Source organism: Haliotis rufescens, unplaced genomic scaffold, assembly GCF_023055435.1.
Source record: "Haliotis rufescens isolate VD_foot unplaced genomic scaffold, xgHalRufe1.0.p SCAF_4, whole genome shotgun sequence".
Classification (NCBI taxonomy): Eukaryota; Metazoa; Mollusca; class Gastropoda; order Lepetellida; family Haliotidae; genus Haliotis; species Haliotis rufescens.
Genome location: NW_025964112.1, coordinates 20,838,392 through 20,848,729, shown reverse-complemented (window position 1 = coordinate 20,848,729; position 10,338 = coordinate 20,838,392).

Genomic DNA, 10,338 nt, shown 5'->3' with positions numbered 1-10,338 from the left:
ATGAGGAAGTCCAGCATTTCACATATTGGCTTCTCATTAAACTTCAGACGACATTTGCTTTCATTTTTGACACATATTCCTGCACCTTTGTAGATAGAGAAGTAACTATATCATTGGTCATCAGGTTTAGTGACAAATACCCCATAGATCAAGAAATGAACATTTGCCTTGAGTTCGTTGTGTGGGATAGTGGTGTGTCGCCTGAATAATTAAAAAAATTCACAAAATTCAACTTGGTTCTTGTCTGATACTAGTATTCAAGGAAATCATATGAGATTTTTAGAATCCACATGGTATTCATTTGACTTGTTTCAAATACTTTCTTTGAATATATAAACAGGCCTTTCTAGATTAACAATGGTTAATCAGGGATTACATTTAGCTTGGCCCGGCAATGTATATCTCTTTGTAAAGATCTTTATAGAGTTTTGGAATCCAGTACAAAAGAGCGCTGAACATATTTTCACGTTTTAGAGTTAAGCCATATTTGATAGCAGTGACAGGTGATAGTTTGGCAGATTCCTTCTTCTGTTAACATACCGGCCTTATATGTGGCAATATTTGACATGTCACTGAAACAATGTATGTACCCACTACACACACTCGCACATAATATGTATCAACGTTGGATAGCCACATTTGACAAATTAAAACATCACAAATGATTCATATCAATTTGTAAAGGATTGAGCAGGCATTCCTAATATGGGAGACCATGATCAACCCTGAGACACGCAGAATGTGTTTAACCAAATATAATGGCATAGTAGTATATCTGCACAATTTCATCACACTTGGCCTGCATGTCGTGGTCTGAGGTAGCATTATACCCATGCACGTGAGTGTCACCAAGTATAAAAATGTCTACGATCCTGATATGACCGAAATACTGTTCAAATACACATACATATACACATACAGTGCACACATGCACGATGAAATCACATGGACACAAAGACACATTCCTTGGACAACTATGTGGCTAGCATCTGTGTCGTGGAGGGGCGGTCGGGTAGCCTACTGGTTGAAGCGTTCGAAGACCCGGGTTCGATTCCCGACATGGGTACAATGAGTGAAGGCCATTTCTGGTGTCCCCCGACGTGATATTGATGGAATATTGCTAAAAGCGGCGTAAAACCATACTCACTCACCCTGTTTTGTGGACTTCGGCCTTGGCGTGTCGTGCGAACGCTTTAACTTTAACACTCCTACCCCTAACTGGACCGTTATCCTTTATCGTAAGGAGCTGTTCGGACATAGGCGTCAACATTAAACCTATATGACCATCTGTTTAAAACAGCACAGCTTCCACGAGTGAATCATATCTTTAGCTTAAATGGTTACATATACTTCAGAGACATTAAGCCCTTTCATGTTGTTGACTTGATGAATTGAGGTAAACTGTTTTTTTTCTTATGAATGTAGTACGTAAGGAAACAACGCCACTTGTGTGTCTTATCTTTTCACATGGATGAGTGCACCGAGACGTATTTTTCTGATGAATACGTTACTCTATCTGTAAACTACGACGTAGAATGTTTTAGAGGGAACGAAACGGAACTAACAGAAAATAGCAACCCGGAACTAAGTAAATAAACTAGGTCGTGACAAATGTAGCCATTGGCAAACATATGTGAGAATGTGGTATATCTCTTGTTTTCGTTCTTCAATTATATTTAGTTCGCACTGTATATCCGTGTTAGCATCAGATAACCTACATACATCCAATGCAGTGGACGAGGGCTGGTACATTCTCTCTGTGGGTTTAGGCATGCCCGTTAGTATGTTTCAGAGGTAGTTTTGGTTATAACGGGCGTTTCAACGTGTATCTCAAGAGCGATAGCTGTTTATATAAACGTATGTTTTTAAAAACAAGGGTTGTATTGAAAAAGCTATCGAACGCGGACACGTATATATAATAAATTTATGCGTATTGCCCACGTGGAATAGCTCACTGGATATTTAAGTAAGACACTAACGGACAATGTTGATGATGTATCTCGTGATTTAAATGTTTACTTCTGACAAATCTTACATTCCTAGAACTACTGCGCAATGAGCTGAGAAAACATTGCCATAAATCTGAAAGTCCTGACTTTCTGTAAACTAGATAATTTGTTACACTGTCCGATGTAGGTCGATGGACCCGGAGACTGAATCAATCGGAATTATCAAAGCCACACTAGTAGTTTTCTCAGTCGAATGGAGGCTAATCTCATAAGGTCATGGTGATATGGAGATTGCGTCCTGTTTTCAGCTAAACAACCCTGAAGAGGTCATAGAATTACGGCGACTTATCAGAGGTGACATCATCAGCTGTTAGTCAAGTCATTTTTTTTCAGTCAAGATTTTAGAAGAATAGATTGCCAAATCAAAGAATCGTGTTTAAATTATCATGGTTAAATAAAAACAAATCCTAATCCATGGAGCCCGCATCCTTTTACGTATGTCTGGTCGGATAAGACATAAATGTATTTAGAAATACACACGTGATTTCAATAATCATTTGAACGATATTCCGAATGTTATGTCGCTATCGCCTACAATACAATACTAGTGTTAATATAAATGATTCAAATGTTGTTAAATATTCAAAGCTAAGAAACTACATTTGATAATCACATTTGAAAATTATACTGTACACGCAAAATCAAACAACACTACTTTAACATATAATACTAACGGAAAAAAGTAAAAAAGAAGTTTCAAACAAAGTGGTGTAAAGGTTATGTTTATTGAAAATAACAACATAATATTTGGTCCATGTTTTATCATGGCAATCTCATTGACAAAACCCATACCTGGTAACAGGAACGGGAGAGACAGGCCCTAAAAGAGCGGGGTGTAACAACTCAGTTAACAGTGTAAATATCGGGTGTGACCACCGTTAATGTTGATACAGCCAAGGCAGCGGCGGCGCTTTGAAGACACCGGTTGATTGAAAACAGCCTTGGGGATGTTGTTCAAAAGATTGGCCAAGTGAGCTAGCGTTACCGGCTAGTTCTGATCCAATCGTTGGCGCCTTTTCAGCCAATCCCAGACATGTTCTGTGGAGGAGAAATCTGGAGAAATACCAGCAGTGCTGCCTCAAAACGTATGTTACAACACGTGCAACGAGTCGGCCAGCTTTAGCGTGCTGCAATATAGCGTGACGTCTTTCCATTTGCAAAAGAATTCAGCAAGACCTGACATTGCGTAAGCATCATTTACGGTTAACTTAAAGTATTTTGGGACAGTACTGCGTGATATAGCACTGATCCCAAATTTGGTGGTTTATATATAAATTATATAGACAAACTTACCTACGTTCTGGTCCTAGGACTAACAGCAGTAAAGGATTCTTGTCTTTTGAAATTTAAATTCACGAGACAGACAATATGTATTTCAGAACAATAATGGTCATGTGGTTCTATAAGAATATCGTCCACGTGTCACTTAAACTTATATGCCATCAAAATTCGGTGTGTACGCCCTTGTGATACAGTGCAAAACTCAACGAAGAAAGTTGTCCACCTCAACTACAATTTTGCACCAATGATCGCTCCAATGACTTCACTCATGTTTGCCGCCATTATTCCGATGAGAAATGCCTTATTGCTGTAAGAAGCATATGGGAATAGTACTTATAAAAATAATATGTACGTTGACATCCATAGAACTTAATGTGTTGGTCCACTGCTCATCCATTTATTGAGGCATTATTGTTTAATTTAAAATTCTAAAAGAAGCCATATTATACTCTCTTCTGTTTTTTTTTTTGTTGTTAAACGCCGAACTCAGTAATATTCAAACTTTATGACGGCGGTCTGTAAATAATCGAATTTTGACCAGACAATCCAGCCACTTACAGATAAGATAAGATAAGATAAGATAAGATAGTATTTTATTTGGGTGTCACGCAGTATAAAAATACATACATTCAAAGTACAAGACAAAATATATAATATACAACCCGGCCGGTTGGCCTATGAGACACGAGAGATAAAAAAGTAGCTCAGTTTTATATGAAGAGATTATGCTAGTATCGTTTAGTGAGATACTTGTGGATCAGAAGTGCACTACTTACAATGCAAGTTGAAATTTTCTTCTTTTATACATAGCAGTAGCAACTGCGGCTAGGGGAATAGCTAGACTGTCATTCTGCATAACATATATAAATTGGTCTTCTGGGGTTAAACTTCTTAGACAAGTATGTATTGGAGAAAACAAATGAGAATAGTCATATCGTAGATCAGAGTAGAATTCACATTCTGTGAGGAAATGTACTTCGTGTTCGACACACTGGCGGTCACATAACCTCCATAAACGGAGGTGTAGTGGTGTCTTTGGACGGGAGTAGCGACCAACTTCAACCTCCAAAGGGAGAGAACTGCAGCGTAGTTTTGCCAAGGTACTACGTTGCTGTCTGTCTAAAACAGAGCGGACATCGGTCGACGTATTTAGAGTATTCTTAAAGAGTCTGAAAGTCCTCAACTTATTCCCATGTTCATGACCAGTGTCATTCCATAAATCACGTGACCAACAATCGGCGTCCTTGCATCTCAAAGTGCGTGTGATTAGATGGAATTCACTAATAGAGAAATTAAACAAATCCATAGATGGAAGTTGTAGTGATATAAACATTGCGTTAACTGTCTTATCCCATGATTTGCGGAAGGTAAGAGACCAATTTCGAATCTGTGAAACAAGTCTAGATGGCGGAACAGAGTTTATCTTTCTCCAAAATCGGAAAACTTCTATTTTCTGTTTAGTAAGCTGAGCAGGCCAACCCATCTCGCCCCGGACAGCTAAATTTGGAGTATATTTACCCACCCCGAGAAAAAAACGACAAGCTTTGTTTTGAACTGCGTTTATACAACTGAATTCTCGATTGCCAAAAATAACTGAGCCATATGATAAAATTGGTTGAACAAGATTATTGAATAGTGTATTATATACGTCATATGGCATTCCTCCAAATAGTTTAAATTTACTTATAATTACACCCAGAGCTCTACTCGCGGATTTGGCGATTTCTTTGGCTGTAGAATTCAAATTTAAGTGTTCTTCTAGCCATGAACCAAGATATTTGTATGATGAGCATATGTCAATGTTGTCATTGCCACACTGAAACTCAAATGATGTTCGTTTCACAGATGGTGGCCGGTAATGTACTACTTTAGTTTTGCTGGTATTAACTTGAATTCGCCATCTCTTACACCAATCAGCAACACAGTGAAGCATTGATTGTAATGAATGCTCATTTGGCGCAATTAATGCTATGTCATCAGCATACATCAAAAGACTGAGAAGACTACCACAAACGTCTACACCGCATTTTGGATTGTTTATCTCATGGGCCAGGTCATTAATGAATACTGAGAAAAGTGATGGGGACAAGACACATCCCTGCCTGACACCGCTCTGTATATCAAACCCTTCAGTAAGCCGATCATTTACCGATACACGGGATACACTGTTGTCATATAAAGACTTTACAGCAGAATAAAATTTACCATTAATTCCTAACTTCATCAGTTTGTACCATAATAAGCAGTCTCGATTAACACGGTCAAAGGCCTTCATGGCATCAATATAACAGACAAATGTAGAGGACTTTGAAGATTTCCTGTTATTAATTACTGAAAACAAAGTGTATATGAGCTCAATAGTATTACGCTTACTTCGAAATCCATTTTGCTCCTCAGCCAATATGTCATTATCTTCTAGCCAACTTGTGAAACGAGAGTTTAGTATATCTGAATATATCTTACAGGGAATGGAAAGTAGTGATATACCACGATAGCCAAGGGGATCTCTGGGGTCACTACCCGGTTTCTTAATAGGCGTTATTATACTTTCATGCCAAATATCTGGACAAACATTATTCTCGAAGCAGTAAGTAAATATCCGGTGCAGAATGTCAACACAAGTCTCATTCTTAAGTGCATCTGCAGGTATATGGTCACAGCCTACGGCCTTACCACACTTAGAGCGGCTAACAGAGCGTACTACCTCATCGCGTGATATAGGGGCCTGCAGACTGTTTACATCTACATCTACCTGAGGGGGGTCAACAACCATGTTGCTTAACTCGTCCTTGATCTGATCATAGAAAGATTCATCAAATACACCCACTGGATCAGCGTTAAACAACGAGCTATACTCACATTTCCATGCATCTAAAACCCGCGACTTATCGGTGACAACCGTGTCTCCCTGGATTATCTCCCATGGAATGACAGAATCCCGATCGGAAGCTAAGCCAATCTTACCAATAAGTTTCCAAAAATCTCTGCTATTACTATCTTTGTATTTATGCAACAGTCGCTGCTTACGTTCTAACTGAAAGGAGCGTTTGAATTTTCTATGCAGCTTATCAAAAGATTTACGATTAGAGACAAAGACGTGTTTTAATGCCCGTTTCTGAGAGACATTCTTACATCTGAGCCATAGACGTTCACTATCAACTACTAGGTCCCAGGCAGACTGAAGCTCTGCACACCAATAAGGTTTACGGAGGGATTTCTTGTTAGACGTTTTCGTTTTATTTTCATACGTGCCAACTTTACTGTCTAGCTCAGAGTATAAACAAGTTAAGAACTCCTCATATGCAGCATTAACATCTTGTTGTACCGATAAATTAAACTCAATTCTACGGATAGTATCAGAGACAAGTGTTGTACTCGTATCGTCAAAAAGATTGTCATCAATCCCACTTTGTTTATATCTCTTACGGCTATAGTAATCAGGTAAAGGTTCATCACACCGAGGACTACTGACCTCATTAGGAATCCTCACATCACAAGTAATAACAGAGTGATCAGGGATAACATCAGGGACAGACGAGGCGTCAACAAAGCTTGTCATTCTAGTGACATTAAAATCAGTAAACAAAGGTAAGTTCTCATGTGAGGTCACAATATAGTCTACGATCGAACATCCATTTTTAACATATGTATAGTCATGATTTCCAATACGGCCATTTAACATACATAGATTGCAGTTAATGAGAAAATCTAAAAATAGAGAACCATGAGAATTATCGGTATGGTCTATGACATCTCTGTCGGGCACCTCGTCTACCCCGGCTATATAGTCTCTTTGTGACCCCATCCGTGCATTAAAGTCCCCACAAATAATTGTGAAACCTTCATTTTGATACAAATAATACTTTTCAAGCAATGTTTCGAAAAAAGTTTCAGCATCGCTTAGCCATCATGAGCATCGATCTATGTAATTTGATAACATGCATCAGCGAGCCTGGGCACCCGATCCCTCAGCGATGACGGGATATAAAGGGGCCATCTCTCAAGTGAAATGAACATTTCACAGCCAATCTAACAAAATGCACTCGCACCATATAAATATGTGACACCCATTTTTGTGTCCCCGAAGAGATATTGCTAAAACATTGTCAAGAGCGTCGTAAAACCATTCATAAGGAACATATGTAACAGAATACTGTTTACTCATGATAGGAGTATCCCACTCTAATCCACGTGACTCGTCATTTCGATGTCATATCACCTAAGTATGACAAACACGAAAACTATTTGTTTTTTATTATATCTTCACAATTCGTTTAACTTGACGTTTCTATGCAATCTTGGATGCTTGAAGCTATTTCACTTGAAACTGTATAAGACATAGCCACGTGCCATCTGTTCATAAATATGCTGAAGTTAAGCAACGTTTGTCGTGGGGCGTTCTTGGATGGGTGATCGGGTCCGGCAGCTTGGCTTCTGAGTTTCGGTCCAGCCCCACACTTAAGCACATGTAGCACTTTTGGGCAAGTGACTTATTTGAAATAAGCCTCTGTTCACCTAGCACTATTAACCTTCTTGCGCCTAAGGCAGCTTGTTTTGTATACTTCCCAGGGAGTGAAGAATAAAAAAGTCGATAATTTACATGCCGGTATGTGACAGGCGTTAAACATCATTACAGCTAAAATGGATATAATTATCAAAAAACGGAACGCTGTATCTTGATAATGCCCCCCGAGCGACTGGCCATTATCAATCACGTTACTCAATGACGTTCACTCAGTGTTCTGATCCTCTCCCTGGCAGGTCACTGTATAAACAGCTGCACTCACATTTGCTCACAAAACTGTTTCTCTCCGATGTCAAAATGCAAGGTCGAATGACGTCTTATAGATACGTAATCCATTGTTAACGTGGTCCTAGACCAGTGCGTCATTTACCTCCGTTGTGTCCGTGTGGAAACTGATTTGGTTTAGGTATGCTAAGGGCAATGTTTAGTTATAATGATAATAACAGTAACGCTATTTTCCTGGGTAATATTATTGCAGAAACCCTCGTCCAATTTCGTTTCATTTTCAAATGACATGCTCAAGCTAAATCATTTTTCGATTATATCTAGGTGTCGTCACGGGCGGATACAAGCGAAAACCTTTTCAGCATTATTAAATTATCCAATGGTTTCAAAGAAGATGTCTACCACTGGCCCCTACGAGAGGATTCTGCCACGTAAGGGTATGGTATCAGACAAAGACATATAAAATGATTTATTTCGCAAGCAACTAATAAGAATTATTCCTTAAATCTTAAATTTCAGAAATGTATTGCATTAACTAAATTCAATCTGTCGTATTGGAATAGTGCTCACTTGTGTACATAGTTAATGACGAATATATATATATATATATATATATATATATATATATATATATATATATATATATATATATATATATATATATATATATATATATATAACATGTGTTAATAATGCACCTATCTATATAAATACTAGCACAATGCATATTCATTCATTCATTCCATGTCTACCACTGGCCTCTACGAAAAGATTCTGCCACGTAAGGGCATGATATCAGAAAAAAGACATAAGAATTCCTCAGATTCGTTAGTCCGATGGTTTGATTCTGGCTACAATGGGGGTCAGGTGGTCGGGCATTGTGACTTGTCTCATTGTATGTCATCAAACTCCGATGTCGTGGATCGTTGATTAGACATTCAGCCACTGATTCACCATGGCCATACTTGGTTATTTAAAGGCAGTCTTAATTTACCGGGACTATTTCTGATAATGATTGTGACGTTATAGACATACACCCACCTAATCTAATAAAATATTGCAGAAAAGAGGACAAAAATACACCAAACAGGATGGTAATCCTGGTTCTTGTAATGCACACATCACATTATGTAATATCTATATATTTGATCAAATATAACATGGATTCGGAGTTCAGTCCGTTTGCCAATAAATGACACATATGTTATTGAATGTCTTTTACCCACCCAGATTTGAAGTTTATTTACCACAACACCGGACTAGTTTAAAAAAACTATGATGTTTTGAAATACGGCAATTGTCTTTTTACAGGGGTGGGGGAGCTCGGTGTTAGAGAGAATTACATAGTTTTGGTTGGGGGCGTCTCAATACTAATCCACTTGAAAACGGTGTGGCAAACGGACTGTTGTATCCGTTATATAGTCCTTCAAGATGCAAGGATAGCAATGCAATGACAGCCGTATTCACATAGCTTGAATATTGGTGAGTGCTGCGTTAACAATAAACAAATTGTGACAGCATAAGGATTAGATAGAGATACATACAGACGCCAAAAAGGTCATATGTTTGACCCTATTAAACTAAGTACTAAATGTCACAATATGTATGCCTACTTAAATAACTTTAGAAAACGCCTCCCCTTTTTCTTCATGCCTGCAGCGAATCTTTGAAGTGTTGCTTCATCTTCACTAAATGTCACACCATGTATGCCTACTTAAACAAGAATGAAATACTCACATCCCCCACCAATATGACATGTCGGGTGTGTGCAATACATTAGCTCCTGTGAACTATGTTCACTGGGCCTTTTAGGATATGGCCTAATTGCAGCACTAAAAAAGGTTATTACTGGTGTTGTTTTTCCATCTGCAGTTTATGATAGAATATGTTACTGAATTTGTAATGAGTAAGGATGAGACATGGACGAACAACTTCTTTATTACAATTAGGATCGATGGTTTCGGTGTAGGTTCTAACACCATTATCAAGCAAGTGAAGTACAGAGTATGGTTGACAAGATTATATATTGTTTATACAGTTGAGCAGGTTTAAGATCAGTTACACTGTTGTATTTGTAATGAGTTGTGTTTCTGTATGAAGTTAGTCAGTGAATGCAACAAATGAAGATGAAATATAGTACGGTTTTCAAGATCTGCTCCGGAAACGAGGACTACCGCCATTTTCAGTCTAAATCAAAGTCGTTGCCATGGAAACTCGAAAAATAATCTCTTCAAAAATCCCAAACTATCAAAAGGCACCAGTTCACCACTAGACCTATCTATGTGCCAAGTTTGGTTA